General features: G+C 43.3%; 1 pseudogene; it reads right to left on the minus strand.

Moving 5' to 3' along the window:
- Positions 1–123: 123 nt before the first annotated feature.
- On the minus strand, positions 124–16,854 carry LOC129327943 (vomeronasal type-2 receptor 26-like; annotated as a pseudogene).

Genomic DNA, 16,854 nt, shown 5'->3' on the forward strand with positions numbered 1-16,854 from the left:
ATTCTAGGAGGGAAGGGTATGTACGTTGACAGTACATTCGTTAAGGAAGATGAAGGTGAAATTTCTCTTGCTGTTAATATTTGGAAGGAATTGATTAAGTAAATCTGAAGTGTTAAGTGCCCATTATTTTTTCCTTCCTAGCTGCTCTCTGGTGTTCAGATGAGCTCTGAATAAAATAATGTAGCATTTGGGGAAGAAGATACAAGCCAATAAGCCTCCACTTGAGGCCAAGATGGAGAAGATCTCCACGGCCACCATGTCTTTCCCCTTGGTGCTCAGATAGGTGGGGACAAAGGAGATCCAAACACTGCAGAAGACCAGCATGCTGAAGGTGATCAGCTTGGCTTCATTGAAAGAATCAGGCAATCTCCGTGCTAGAAAGGCCATCATGAAACTGATGGTGGCCAGAAGACCCATGTAGCCCAGTACAAGGTAGAACATGATGGCTGAGCCTTCATTGCATTGTATGATGATATGACCCATTTGGGAGTGCATGTCAAACTCTGGGAAGGGGGGTGAAGTTGCCAGCCACAGTGCACAGATGCCACTTTGACCTAAACAACAGGGAATGATGACTGACATGGCCAGTCTCTTCCCCATCCACTTCCTCATCCTGTTCCCTGGCTTGGTGGCCATGAAGGCAACCACCACAGTGACCGTTTTGGCCAATATGCAAGACACAGCAACAGTGAAGATGATGCCAAACAGCGTTTGCTGGAGGAGGCAGGTCATCGTTCCAGGCTGGCCAATGAATAGGAAGGAGCATGGAAAGCCAAGAGTAGAGAGGAGAGCAGGATGCAGGTGATACTTCGATTGTTGGCTTTGACAATGGGTGTGTTCCAGTGTGTGCCAAAGATCCCCATTACTATAACTGTGGCCACAAAATATAAAACAGCAATAGAAGCCAAGCCTGCTCCCATGGAGTCCTTGTAGGATAAGTAGGTTCTGGATTTTGGAACACACTGGTCCCTTTTCTGGTTTGGATATTCATCTTCTGGGCATTTCTCACATTGGTCAGCATCTGCAATTCATAATTGTTATAATCATTTATGAATGTACAACTGTTGTCCATTTTAATCACGAAGGAAGCTGCTTAGAAGGATTAAGATAACTTCTCTTGATTTCTTCACTCAGTTTCTCCCCGGAACTCCCATTGCCATGAAGGAAGAGAATGAGGTCCTGACCCAATTTATATGCATATGACATCCGCTAGTCTTGCAATAGATGTTCCGATTGTTCAGATAGCTATCTACGGCATGTTTAATTGACACAAAACTTATGCTAGGAGCCTAGAAATTGGCCCCTGGCTTCTGCATGGTGATGGGAGTTGTAGTCATAACCGTAATCAGAACATCCTGATTGACCTTATCATTGGAGTTGCAGTGCCAAAAAGGGAGGGAATCACATCTTGGCACAGATTAACTCCACTTTACTGTTTAAAAAGTGTAGGTGCCTGGGGAAGGCAATGGCAAACCACCCCGTAACAAAAGTCTGCCAAGAAAACGTCATGACGCATTGTCCCCCGTAGGGTCAGTAATGACTTGGTGCTTGCACGGGGGACGACCTTTACTTTTTTTTCTCACTGTTTAAAACAGAAAGCAACTGCCAGGGCTGAAAGGAAATGAATTTTGCCAATAGAAATTCCCTTCCCCTTAACAAGCCTACCATGGAGATTATGGGGTATTAGTTTGGCATCAGTGAAGAATACTTGGTCACAACTTCACCCAAAGTTGTTATAGTAAGTTAGGATAAGAAGCCCAGATTGGGAATTGCTCTTATGATGCTTCTTCACTCTCCCTTGGAGCTGATTGCTTAGACTGCAGCCACTTTCCTCCTCCAAAATTGAGCAGTGGGTGCTTCAGAAGAGCCCAGGAGACTTCACTCTCGGGCCTTCAGGAAACAGTCATTCAGAAATAGCTGCCTCCAACAAAGGGGAAAACTTGGTTTGAAAACTCTACATTTGTTATTATTAGCAGAAATCCCACCGACAGCCATGCTGACTATGGTAGGCATTGTATCATGGTGCCCACAACCTGCCCTCAAAAGCCCAAGAGTTCCCACAGGCGCAAGTATGTGCAGGAACACTGTCCTAAGTGGACATATCATTTATACCTTAGAAAACAGGTGGGGAAAGGTGAAAATCATCAGATAAAAGGAGGCCATGAGGCTGTCACTGAATATCCTTTTTTCAGAAGGTAGGCGATGGCATATCCCTTGGTACATTCACTGCACAGGTAAGTCCTAGTAATGGGAGTAGGACAAAATTCAAAACATCTGGAGCTTTTCTCTTGTAACTTGCTATCTTTTTACTTACCCATCTGGACGGCAACTTTCCCTTCTGGGCATTGAGCACAATCGTAGCAACAAACTTGCCTCCCCTCTTGAACAATCCTGCTGTATCCGGTGGGGCAGCTCTCGACACATGTGCTGCGTGGGACACTCTAAAGATAAGCACAAGGAAGGGGTTGGGGATAGAAATGCACTACTTGTACTTTACAGCTATGATTCTTGATTACAACCCATTTTCCAAAGAGCACACCAGAAAGTACATCCTTCCTCTTGTATATATACATACATACATACTTACAAGGAGTGAAAATTGGTGGAAGGAACATTAACAATTTGAGATATGCAGATGATACCGCATTACTGGCAGAAAGCAATGAAGATTTGAAATGACTCCTGATGAAGATTAAAGGGAGAAAGTGCTAAAGCAGGATTACAACTGAACTTCAAGAAGACAAAAGTAAGGAATTACAGAATTCCAAAGCTGAAAATGAGGAAATTGAAATTGTTCAAGGTTTTCAATTCCTTGGCTCAATCAACAACCAAAGGAGAGACTGCAATGAAGAAATCATAAGAAGATTGAGACTTGGAAGAACATCTCTGAGAGATAAAGATAAAGTTGTCTCTGGGAACCAAGATCAAGATAATCCAAACTATGGTATTCCCCATTACTTTGTATGGATGTGAAAGTTGGACAGGGAAGAAAGATGATAAGAAATGGATTAATTTGAAATGTGGTGCTGGAGAAGAGTTTTGTGGGTACCATGGACAGCCAAAAAGACAAAAAAGTAGATATTAGATTAAATCAAGCCTGAATTCTCCCTAGAAGCTAAAAGAACAAAACTAATACAATCATATTTTGGTCACATCATAAGAAGACAAGATATCTGGAAATGTCAATAATGCTAGGAAAATTGGAAGGCAGTAGGAAAAGAGGAAGATCTAAAATGAGATGGTTTGACTCAATAAAAGAAGTCCCAGCCTACAGTTTGCAGGATCTGAGCAAGTCTGCTGGTGAAACATCAGGAACTATTTAATTTTGATTTAATTAATTTAATTTAATTAATTATATTTATATTCCGCCCTCCCCGCTTTCACTGGCTCAGGGCAGATAACAAAATACAAATATCACACACCATTAAAAACATTTAAAAGCATTACATGGTACACCGGTTCTACCGCATAGCGGTTCTACCAGAGGGAATACATGCAATGGTAATGAGTGTGGCAACAGCATCTGTGTTCACAAAGGGGCAATGGTTTAACACCCCCCTCCACAGGGCGGGGCACGGCCCGGCGTCGGCCATATGCCTGGCAGAATAGCTCTGTCTTACAGGCCCAGCGAAATGCAAGCAAATCTTGCCGGGCTCTAGTCTCGCAAGACAGAGCATTCCACCAGGCCGGGGCCAGGACCGAAAAGGCTCTGGCCCTGGTCGACGCCAGGCAGGCCTCCCTAGGGCCAGGGACAGTTAAAAGATGCTTTCCACCAGATCGGAGAGTCCTCCAGGGCTCATATGGTGAGAGATGGTCCCGCAGATACGTCGGTCCCAGTCCGCATAGGGTTTTGTAGGTTAACACCAAAACCTTGAACCTGATTCGGTACTCCACTGGCAGCCAATGCAGCTGGCATAGCACCAGTGTAATATGCTTCCACACCAGTGCTCTAGCAATGACCCACGCTGCTGCATTCTGTACCAGCTGTAACCGCCAGATCAGGCCCATGGGAAGCCCAGTGTAGAGCGTGTTACAGTAATCCAACCTAGAGGTGACCATTGCTTGGACCACTGTAGTCAAGTCACAGGGAGACAAATAAGGGGCAAGCTGCCTGGCCTGCCGAAGATAATAAAAGGAAGACCTGGCAACTGCAGTGATCTAGTCCTCCACCTTCAGGGAGGAATCCAGAATCAGCCCCAGGCTCCTAACTCTCGGGGCCAGTGTAAGTGCTGCCCCATCAAGTGTAGGAAGCCGGGGTCCCAAAAGCCTTCTCCCCATGACTCACATACAGGACCTCTGTCTTCGTGGGATACAATTTCAGCCGACTTTGTCTCAACCAACCAGCCACAGCCTCAAAAGCACACTCCAGGGCATCAGGGGTCGATTCAGGCCGCCCGTCCAACAACAGATAAAGCTGGGTGTTATCTGCGTATTGGTGACAACCAAGCACCAGCTGGGTGAGGGGGCGCATATAGATATTAAATAATAATGGAGAGAGTATCGCTCTCTGTGGCACACCACATACCAGTGGCCTACGAGATGACACTCTCTCCCCAAGTGCCACCCTCTGTCCCCGAACATGGAGAAAGGAGGCCAGCCACTGCAGTGCTGTCCCCTGGATCCCCACATCGGCAAGGCGGTGGGTCAAAAGTTCATGATCAACCATATCAAATGCTGCTGACAGATCCAGTCAAATCAGCAGTGCTGATCCGCCCTGATCCAGATGTCTGCGGAGATCATCTGTGAGGGCGACCAGCAATGTCTCAACTACAATGTCAAGACCACAGCAATACAGCCCGGAAATACAGCCCAGAAAAATCCTCAACAACCATCAGGTCTGTTAATGATAGGGCTTTCTGGAGGTCTTTCATTCATAAGGTCACCATAAGTCAGAGGCGACTTGATGGCACATAATACATACACACACCCACAAATACTTACAAAGATCAAACAAATTGATAAGAAAAAGAAAAGGAGCCGGGTAAGCAGAGGGACCTTGGTTATCATCTTCATCAAATATCCCTAATCATGTGTGTCTTTTTTGTATGTCTGAATTTCCACTCTTTGGCTATTCTGATTAATAAAAGCCAAGACAAATGTTCAGTCTTCGCAGAAAATCCCCAAAGTAGCTGGGTTTCTGCACAAATGCACTTCTTTCCAATGAGAAATGGGAAAGCAAAGCAAAGGCCAAGGAGGACAGTATTGCAAGTCGGTCAGCAATTGTTAAAAAATCTTGTACTCTTAATTTTAGGCTTAATCTCTTTCAGTGATTAATTCAGTGCCAATTATACCCCGAAAGAGATATTTTCAAGTTTCTTGCAGCTTCAGATTTTTATAATGCATACCTCTATTTATTATTACTAAAAGGGATATTGTCCCCACTATTTTGCTTAACATATAGTGAGTGTTAGACATTTACACTATACTCAAATATTATATCTTTACATGAGTATGCAGAAATGCAGGGAAGAATTCAGGCAATACCAACAGGTGACATAAGAAAATGCTCTCTCCCTCTCCCTAAGCCACGTAAAGAAAAGTCCATGGACCACACGGGCCAATGATCATGTCTGACAACAGTGCTTGCTATTTTATGGCTCCAGAGGAGAGGAATGGTCTACAGCTTTGAAGAACATATCTATGGTTTGGATTTCAAAGGACATAGGAGGTAGCAAAAAGCTTCAACAATTTTATAAAACAAACTGGCATACATTTTTAAAAATATCCATACCTGCTGAAATTTGTGATTCCATATCACCAAACTTCGATTAAAAGTAAACTCTTCACCTGCAGTTGCCTTAGATACTATTCGACCAACTTGGATTTTTTGGAAAGTTTGATTTGGGAATGTGACCAAGTTCACAATATCGTAGCCAGCTGCCAGGTCCCCATTTTCATCAAAAAAGATTTCATCTCCAGCAGAATTGTTAAAGCGAACCTTTCTTAAAAATGAAGAAAGCTAGGATGGAGAAGAAGAAGCAGTTTATGTTTTAACAAAATCTAGTTAGAAATTATGAATATACTTATCTGGAATTTAACATGGAACCCCCTTTTCTAAAATACAGACTTGCAACTGTATTATTATTATTATCAAATATGAATCAGCCTGATTTTTTTTATTTGATCAAAATGCAAAATTTAAAGATAAGAGGGAGCCACTTTATACATCTGACATCCTAAAAGAGAAGCTGTTACCCAAATAGGTCTCCTTAATTAGTTGGAATAAGCAGGCAGCGAGAGGGAGTAACTGAGATGCTTTTTTAGAAAACTCTCTAATAAATAGGCAGATGTTAAACAGGAACGAATTTTTTATTAATGGAGAAATAAGAGGCAAGCATACAGAAAACCAGATACAGCATAAAGACCACATAAGAAAAAAGTGAGGAAATGGGAAAATAATTTCATAGGGAGAGTGATAATTCTCAGACTTGGAGAGAAGAGGAGGTCTGTGGAAGAGCAGCAAACTGACTGGTATTTCACAGAAAGAAGAATCCCAAATGGATTGGGGGTTTCTGGATGGGTCCCAAGGCACTCACACACTGAGCACATCGTTGCAATGCCCAGTTATAGGGCCAAAAGGGGCAAAGCTGATGTCTTGCTCCCCCAAACAATACCTTAATGGCTTGTTGGGCAGCAGGACAACAACTTGGGAAGGGTTTGATATGACTATCATGGATAATCTATAGGTAGAAACGCTGCTTAGTGACCTGGTAGGTACTAGATGGGAAGGTTATCAGATGTGATGAATAGCTTTTGATTAGGTGAGTGGGAAAGGGGAAGTAAAGTGTTGATTAGGGAGGGAGTTTTCTCAAGAAGCCTCATTATCTCTGCTTATCTCCAGGGTGTGGAGGGGTAGGCAGTCAATCAGTAACCTCTGTCTGAAGTTCTGGTACTTTTCTAGTCTCCAGACCAGCTGGCATGGGCTCTGCCTAGGGTCAAGCAGTACATGGGAGTTATGGGTACAGGCTTATGATATTCCATATGTATAAACTGCCCTTACAGTGTGGGGTGGGGTCTGACTGATAACAAATAAGGATTTGTGATCTAACTCCCTGAACATGAAATTTCACCATAACCATAACCAAAGGATCCATTTTTTGTAAAGGAGGTTTCGGGTTGCTCTCTCATGCTTCTTGTGCATGACTGGAGCCATCTTGGATCTATGCCCTCTATAGAAATGCAAATCCAAGATATCTACCATGTGTGAGTAACAGGTATGCAATTTTTTTCACCCACACACCATTGTGTACATCTTTGTTTCTGCATTGCATATGGAAGTTTTCTTAGGGAGTCTGAATCTCTTAAAATAGCATTTCTTGTACAGAAAGCAGTTCATAATGGATGAACTGTGACAAAAAGAATTGTGACTGACCTGCCATGGCCGAGCACTGAGAAGACCTCCACCTCCCATCACTCTCTGCTGAGTTCTTGATGAATACATGGCATGGAGAGCATGTGCCACAGCATGGACAGCATTGTAGATACCATAGCTCTGACCAGACATGCCCATTTCAAACACAGTGCCTGGGATGCTGTCCAGCTTCTCTTCCCCAGTGCAGATTTTGCTTTGGGGCACATGCAAGTCATAGAGTGGTAGTGAACAGAAAAATATGCTGAACCAGAACTGCTGGATGAAATAAATCTTAGATTGAGAGGGATTGAGGGTCTCAATGAATTCCTGAAATCCTGGCACTTTATTCATGTGCAGTGCAAAGGACAAACTTCCATTGAGGGATTTTGCAGTGAATTTCCTTCCAGGTAAAATAGAGGTGATATCCCATTGAGAAGTTGTAATCCAAACTCTCTCTATAGGCAGTCTTCTATCAATTTCAAAACATTGTATAATTACTCGAAAACCGTCCATATACTCATCATCCCCATAGACAAGAATAACATTGAGTTTGCTAAACCATAGTTTTAGACTTATCCTCTCCAAGATCTTTCCAAGATACCAATTTTTGGTGAAACTTCCCACTGTCGGAATGATTTCTTTCAAAGCAATGCAAATATTACTCCGGAACAATCTTGGTATCATGTTTTGAAGGAACGTTTCTCCACTGTCATCATCTGAAGTGAGAAGGCCAATCCAATTCCATCCAAAATGCTTAAGGAGATGAACAATCCCAACACTTTGAGGTGTTTCATTTGAAATCATCCGGAATAAATAAGGGAATTGAGTTGTAGTATGAAAGGAACCATAACTGACCTAAGATTAAAGATTATGACTTTATGAAAGCTGACAAAAATCTTCATTTATTTCTGAAAATATGCTTCTTCCACCAAATACGTACTAATGTAAATTCCATTTGTTCCATTTGGTTAGCTAAGAAATGTTATACTTTGTAATGATCCTTATCTAAAAGTTCTAATCATGTCATCAAGGCAGGACAGTGAGTAGAATAGTAGGAGTAAATTTATTGTCCTTAGCCATATGGCCACCACAAGATAAGAAAAACATGCTTCATCTAAGAACAGTTACATCCAGCATTATAGTTTAAAAAATCACAATAAACTGTACAAGGAATCACACTTCTCGTAGAGCACCACTTTTGGCTTTGGATCTCAGCTTTGTGGCTGCTAATGTGAACTCTGAAACTCTATAGGACATATGACAATTGCTATCTGCTAACAGGAATGTGGGTGTCACCTTCTCAGGCATTGGAACTAGTGGGGGTGCTGTCGCCAGGTTGACCTTCCCTCTCGTTGGCTCAGGATGGACCTCAGAATTGGGGAGAGGAAGGGGTGTCATGTCTGTACCTCATTCATGCCATATTTTCAGCTGATGTACTGAACCATTTTTCTTTGCTATGCCTTGAGGTCATGTTACCAATGCCATAATTTGCCTTGCATTCACAGGCTTGCTGTATCCAAAGTATCTTATCTCTTATGCTTTGAAGCTCTGTGTTTCTGACCCTGTAAACCTGTTAGTTCTCAGGGAGAAGAAGAATACTGTGATTCATTTTTAATCTATTTCCTTCCTTGTGTCCAGACAAAGCATGAAAACTATTTAGGGAGTTCTCAGGATCGCTTCCTGCCAAAAGTTATGTTTTTCTGTTGGGAGGGGGGAGAGTGCTTGGAACCTATATGAACCATAGTATTTCAGATTTTACCATTCCTCTCAATCTTTGATCAACCTGTGCACATACCTATGAACATGATTTGATTCCTGATTAGAGCCTTTTCAACCAAGACCATGGAGTGCTTGCTGTGAGGGTACAGGGGTCTATCGGCCATAGCCTGTCATCCATAGAACTGACAGGGGTGGTTACAGCACCTTATTCCCTCTCTCTTCCCCCTGGGCAGCTCTTCGCTCTCTCTTTGCTGCTCTCCAGGCCTCCCAGCTACTCCTCCCCGGTCCTCCTGCCTTGCCTGCTTTTATAGGGCCATCCTGGTAGTTTACCACACCCCCTCCTGGTTCCGCCCTAGGCCTAGCCTTGCTTCCCCCCACCCTTTGTGATGGACATCTCCCCCAGCCAGTGGGAGAGTGGGTAAGCTACCAGGATGGCCCTATAAAAGCGGGCAAGGCAGGAGGTCCCTGCTCATGGCTCCTCCCCTGTCTGTCTCTGCCCCCTTGGAGCAAGGAGCTGGCCAGGCCCAGCCAGCAGCAGAGAGTCAGTTGATGCCACAGTAGGATGCACTGTTCCTTGGGTGGCTCCTGGCTTCCTCATTCGCCTGGCCAGGGAACATACTGTCCGCCTCACCCCTGCCCCACTGGCTCAGCTGTCCTGTGGCTGCTTGGCGCTGCACCAGGGCTCCCACCAGCCCTGGCCATGGTGGCAGGGTCTTCATTGAGCCAGGCAAGTGTGGGCTGGCTCGTCCTTGCCTGCTTCTGATTGCAGGCTGTTGCTGGCACCTCTGTCAGCCTGGCATCCACAGGGCCTTGCACTCTCCCTTGGGCCAAGCCCAGCACAGCCTGCTCCTTTGCAGCCGATGGGCTGCCTGCATCTTCCGCTGCTTGCTTCCCCTATCCCAGGGCCTTGGCAGATCCAGCCAGCTTGTTCTTGGTTGCCACCCTCTACCTAGCTTTGGTGACCGTGGAGATTCCCTTGCCACCAGCGTAGGCTTCCTTGCCGACTCTCTCCTTGATCCCTTTGGGGGGCTGCTCAGGTAAGTCTGGGCAGGAGGGGTGGAGGCCGACCCTGGACAAGGAACATGATTTTCTCAGTTTCTATGTGGCTGTGACAGTTAAAATTCCAGCCAGAAATTTGATTCTGGGTGTATTATATAGCAGGCAATATGCTAAATAATGAGGAAGGTTCTTTGTTCCATGGTCTGCTTTCCTTTTCTGACAAATTGTGTTAACTCTGAGAGCCTACAACTGGGTATGCTGTTGCTGTGGTCTATTAACTGAATCTAAATACTCACTGAGAATTTCATCTGTGGTTTGTGGTGTGTTTTGATTGCTGCCAGCAGATGGAGTTCCTCCAAGTGATGGGAACAATAAAAAGAGCCTGTGAGGTATCCTTCCCGGCAAGTAAATAGACCAGAATGGATGACTTTCTCATGCTGAGGTCACCTCCTTTGATATCTATTTTCCCAACCTCTAATTGCTTGACTCCCTTTGTAAAATTAGGACACTAATTGCACAGCTGAGAAGAGAGTTAAATGTTCCTAGCAGCGAACACCAGTAAAAGACTCTGGACTCACTAACCACAGAAGTCCCAATGACATGCTTTTTTACTCTATGCAACTAATAGCTAAAACTGTGGAGCTTATTTTTGAAAGACTGAAAATATCTGAAAATAAAATTGACCAACTTATTCAACTTTCCCAGAAGTTGCTGCAGCATACTAAAATTAAAGTAGACTTTAATTTCTCATCTCCAAAACGGGAGAGCCAACAAGGGCAAGGCTTGCAAAATGTGCCTGACTATTGACAACTACGGGCCAAGCTACACATGATGAATGACACTTGAACGGCAAGTGGATTGAGTGGAGGGCAAGTGAACAGGGAGAAATACACTTGCTGTTCAAGTGTCATTCGTCATGTGTAGCTTGGCCCTACAATTGACGTTCCCCTGGAACTCAGCAAGAAGGGCCAATGATCATCTGAAAGCCCTTACAGCTGAGCTTCTTAATAATTTGCATCAGGCACAAAGGGCTCTCCTTAATTTTGGTAGCCCCAGAACTCCTAGTCCTATCTTCTTGTTATGCGAGAAAGAATTCCTAAAATCTAGAGGGTTCTTCCTCATAAGGGTTTTTAATGATTTCATCTTAAACCCTTTGCTACCAAGCTGGCAAAAAGATGCCCCTCTCTGGCATTCATGGCACAAGGGAGCCAGGGTGGTAGAGCTTGGGGCCTTGACTTTCTCTTACAAGTGAATATGGCCCTGGATCATTCCTTTCTTGGGAATTCAATTAAGGAGGAACTACTTAATGCCTTTTGGGCTCTCCTGCCTACTGAACAACTGGCTATCACTATCAGGATCAATTATGTTGTGTGGTTCCTTAACCAGAGTTACGCCATGTTTAATCTGTAGTTGCAAGCCTTTCTCTCCCTCCAGGTCCAGATGTGGTGACCGCGTTTTCCATGGGAGAGGACATTCTTATCTGTCTCTTCAGCCAGTGACCTTGATGAGCTGAGCCTTCCCAGATACAAGTTCTCAGCAGTGTGAACTATGGCAGGAAGCTGGGAACGAAGGGTTTGATGCATTGCAAGTTTTGTTTTGTTCCTCATTCTTAACAAAGCCTCTGTTCATTCAAGTCTATCTAAGGCTTGAAATATGGATACTAGCGTCTTGAATACTGTCTTTCAATAAACCTTTTGGAATCAAGAAACTTCTTGCTTCTTGCAGAGGGGGGAAGGACTGAGTCGAGATAACTGGGATTCCATAGTCTGACAATCATCACCATATTAGGAGTGTTAAGAGATAAGCTCCTGAGAACAAAAGAGGACCTAATACAAGAGGAGTTAAAACTGTCTCCAGTGCCCAATGTACATGAGTATTACTCAGAGGTGACAACTCTCCTGGCTTCTCTTATTCCAAAAGAGGTCAATCTAAGTAATCTAGTGGCTCACCAAAAAAACTTCAGTAGAAGAATCTCGAGAAGAAAGAGCCCATTGACCCCAGAGACCTTAATCTGGATGAGAGTTTTGTTTTGGAGGCCATTCCCCTACATAACAATAGTTGCATTTTTCTGGACACTGATGGCACTCTAAATAAGATAACAGCTGCTGATTGATAATTAAAATTTCTATTGTGGATGCTTTTGGGACCTATCACTTGAGACAATGGAAAGATTAATCCTGCTGTTTCCAGATATACTTAGCATCTTATGTGGAGATTTCAATGTGAGAATAGGGTCTGGCAACTTAGAGGTGAGAGACAGAATAAATGCACATATCACTATGAGCATTTATTTTCTAGAGTGATCAGCAAAGGATAGGGTAATAAATAGACATGGGCACGAACCAAAAAAAAATTAATGAACCAGTGGTTCATGGTTCGGTGCTGATGACGAACCCAACCAGTGAACCAAAACAAACATTTCCCACTGATGACGAACCAGTTCAAGGTTCGTGGTCTGTGGGCATCAGAACAGCTCCTGTTGGACTTATAGAGCCCATATTCACAGGGAGTGTTTAGCAGGTTCTCCTCCAGCCAGCACACAAGTTTCATCAAGATTGTAATAGGGATCTTGGAGTTATACCCTCTCCAATCCAAAGCCCACAGGAAACACTCATTGGATCAAATTAGAGCCACCAGTTGACATTGTCCCAGTGTACAAGGGTTTGGCTGTCAGAACTGCCTATCAAGGTTTACAGAGATGAGATTGGAGTGCTCATGGCTACAGAACCCTCCTCCTCCTCCCCCTGGGTGTCTTCTCCCATGTAACCAATTGTAACCAATTTGCAGCACCATGGTTGGAAGGAAGTCCTGCCAATAAAGGTACAATGGGCTTCAATTCGGGTTTCCAGGGTAACAGAAGGAGTGCAAACAAAGTTCAGGCATTCCTCCAGCTCCGTTTCCAAGGGAATGGATTGATGGTGCCTGACTGTCTGGCTTCATGAACCGCAGGTGAACACAACAAACTGGGCTTCCAACAAATGCTGGTTCATTGGTCATGGTCCCTCACGAACCACCGATTCATGAATGGAAGATTGGGCAGTTTGTGGGTATTTTTGGTTCATAATGCGGTTCATCTCCATGTCTAGTAATAAACAAGTTCATCCTCAAATTGTTTAATCTGCTTTCATTGACCAACCTGCACATTTTGCACGGCATCCCTCTTGATTCCTCAGCATCACCAGGGACTAGTACTGTCATCTGTATTGCCATATCTCCTGCAATATTTAACCTAGTTTCTAATTCTAAGGTCTTAGACCTAATGCTAAGTGACCATTGTCTTTTGCGATTGTCACTTACTGTTAATGCTAAAGTACTAATGAAGCCTGTCCCGGAACTCATTGAGAATAGGTCCCTCTATCCCAGGAGATTTAATTAGTCTGAATAATTATCTAGCACTATATCCCACATTTTGTCATCTGTGGAGATGATCAGACTGAGATTATCTCTCTTACATAACTGCTCAGATGTGATACATTTTTTTGATGAGATCAGTGCTCAGCACAAGGCTCTAGTAAACAATAATAGAACTTTGAAGCTGTTAATACATATGTAAAGCACCTGGTTCAGTCACGAATACAGAGTGTTAAAAAAGAACTTCTCTATACTAGGAGACATGCCAGGTGTACCAGGAAAAGTGCTCAGATAGCCAATTTAAGTAATCTTAGCTCCAGGTACAAATCTTTAATCAAACATAAGAAATTTGAACACGCCAATTTTTTCTGGAGTGAGCTAGAGTACACCGTAATGGAAAGAAATGACTTGCATTTCTGAGAACTGGGTCACATTTAAAAGAAGTCCCTTCCATTCACAGATTGACACATTCATCTCAGGTCACATCTGGTCTTATTTCTATAAAGCCTTCAGATCACAATTCCTCTCATCTGAGGGGACTATAATCTGCCTGCAAACTGCATATCCTGACTTCTCAGAACTCCAGGAACGGAATCTGGTTTCCGAAGCTGAAATCAAGGGACTAATTGCTTTGCTGCCTACTGGAAAATCCCTGGGTGAGGATAGGTTACCACTGGAGCTGTACAAAGACTTCCTGGAGTGGTGGGCCCCAGTATCGGCTAGAGTGTTTACACAGGTCAATAGCTCAGGCTTGATCCCCCCCCCATGGAAGTTGAGTATTATGGTACCTATTTACAAAAAGGGGGATAAATCTAACCCACAAAATTAAAGACCAATAAGCTTACTCGATAGAGCAGCAAAATGATATAGCAAATATTTGCTGACAAAATTGGCAGATTGAGTGGCCAAAGAACAAAAATATTTGCCATGTGGTCTTGGAACCATAGATCATTCCCAAACTCTCTTATCAATTGGTTGATTCTGGCATTAATGGGCCAGCAAAGTCACTTTATGTAGCATTTGTTGACCTGAATGGCTCTTTCAGTTCAATCAATAGGTCCCATTTATGGGCAAAATTGGCCAAACTGAATATAGGTAAGAGGCTGTTATTTCTACTCTGTAAGCTGCATAAAGCTACCTCTGTGCAAATTAGGGTGAGAACCTCTGGATTCCTAACCAACAGTACCCCTATTAATAAAGGGGTGAAGCAGGGCTGCTTGTGGGCTTTGTTATTATTCAATTTATACATGAATGGCATTAACAAGCATTTCTCTGACCCACTGTTCATGTCACTCTCATTGAGACAACAGAAAACCTCAGTCCTGCTTTTTGTGGATGACATGGCCTTAATCTCCTTGACCAAGATGGTTTTGAGGAGAGTAGTGGTCTTTAGGAGGAAGCCAAAAATCTCCTTCTGGATCATCTGTTCCCATGTCTCTATTTCTGCATGTCTACAAACACACATACCTGTGGAATCATGTATGTTGTTAAAATGTTGGCCATCTGGATGGAGTTTTTGGAAGTGAAGCCACCAATGATGGCCATTACTTTCTTCTTCCTGTCACAGTCGTAATTGACACGAGTCGGCTGTTCTCTGAAGAGGAAATCCAGAATGCCTTGAGAGCTTCTCAGTGAGTCGAAAGCATTTTCATAAATGTCTGCTCCCAGTGTGGTGTTGGGTAAGAGTTTGGGATTCTTCTTGATTTCATTAAAGGCAAAAACAAAGGCTAGGATATGCTGATATTGTTTAGTCAAAAACCTGCAATGAGAGTTTTGTGTAGTCTCACACCCCTTTATCATAAGAAACAGTTGAGGCTTCTGTTTTAAAATGCTACTTACGGCAACAGCATATTGTTCAAATACTTTGAGTTGCAATGCTTCCCCCCCACACCTCAAGAAGGAGAATTTTATCTGGTGCTACCCCCTTCCAATTCGGGAATTCAGTCACTGAATATAATTTTAAGCACGATTAAAGTGCAGTGACAAAATAGAGGCCAACAAGATTTTCAGAGCTTAAAATCAGAGCATCCTTCTTCAGACATTGAATGAACACTACAGAATAGTTTCCTTTTAGCAGTTGAGATACTCCCTTAATCTCGGTAACTTCTCTCTCTGAGTCTCAGTGTTCAGAATATGAGGACTGCTTAATGATAGGAATATGGGTGGATTAGTATAAATAGGAAATATATTGGTGGCCATTGCAGAAGAACAAAATGAGAGCCTTGCATGGTGACCACAGGAGGAGAGAAAAGAACCAGAAGATTGGTCCTAGGTCAGGCGTATGAAGGATTATGCTTGACATGGATTCCCTGGCCAAATCAAGGCATAAGCTTCACAGCAGCAGGGTGATTGTCAGGTGATAGATAAGAAGGAACCTCTAAGGGATCTGTGGCCAAGATTCTAACCCCTATACAACACAGGCTCTGATAGGTTATGGAAGTTGTTAAGATCCCTGTGTTTTTTTGATGAATGGGATATTTTTAATCCTGTCTGTTTGTGCTGCCGTCAATTTCCTGGCTTCTCATGATTAAACCTCTGCTTCCATTACAAGTAGCAAAGAGGTGTTGTGACCCTAATCTATGCCATAAAGATCCAATTGCCTTCCTTTTTGGCGCTGCAATTCCTACCATCATCCTGAAGTGGGTGGGCCATGTTAAGACCCCATAGCTTTATTTTGGATGAATTATGCCCTCCTAGACAAACATAGCTTCCAAAGAAGAAGACGTGGTGGTGCTAGTTTGGGGAATGTGTGGCCCACAATGTTTCAGTTCCTTTCATGTTTGGCACTGCAACACTCATGACCATCCTAAAGATGGTGGCCAATTTTGAAATGTCTAGCTTTCTTTTCGTAAGAATTCTGTCTGCTGCCACAGACAGATAGAAGGACATATGAACGGGCAGCCATACTGATTGACAAGTGGATGTTCTTTATGTTATAGGTGACTGTTCATGGAATTTGTGAACAGACTGCATGAAAAATAAAAGAAAATTGTCTGAGACAATAGTTCTAAATGTGTTGTTAGATGGATGATGTTGATTTCATACCTGGAAATCATCAATTTTGAACATGCAGTTTTAAAACAGCCCTTTGCAGTCTGAGACTCCTCCGCCCCGGAATTCTCATGTTTCAGTTACATTAGAACCGTTTAAAAATGTAGATCTTTTAAACATTACAGAGCTACTTACCATCCTCTTGAGGAAATCTCTGGACGTATGGTGAAGTTGAGTAAAAACATTTTAAGGTGTATCGTGGATACAAATTCTCCAATGATTATTTCCTCTCTGAAGCTCTGTTCATGCTCTGGAACCCCTGGCTGCCGACTGGTTATGGATTCTGACCTGTTGCTCGAAGTATAGGGCAGCAATTGCAGAAAGAATAACAGCAGCAACATACCTCTGAGTGCCAGCAAAATATTCCAGCTGTAGGTCTTCAT

This window comes from Eublepharis macularius, chromosome 4 (assembly GCF_028583425.1).
Source record: "Eublepharis macularius isolate TG4126 chromosome 4, MPM_Emac_v1.0, whole genome shotgun sequence".
Taxonomy (NCBI): Eukaryota; Metazoa; Chordata; class Lepidosauria; order Squamata; family Eublepharidae; genus Eublepharis; species Eublepharis macularius.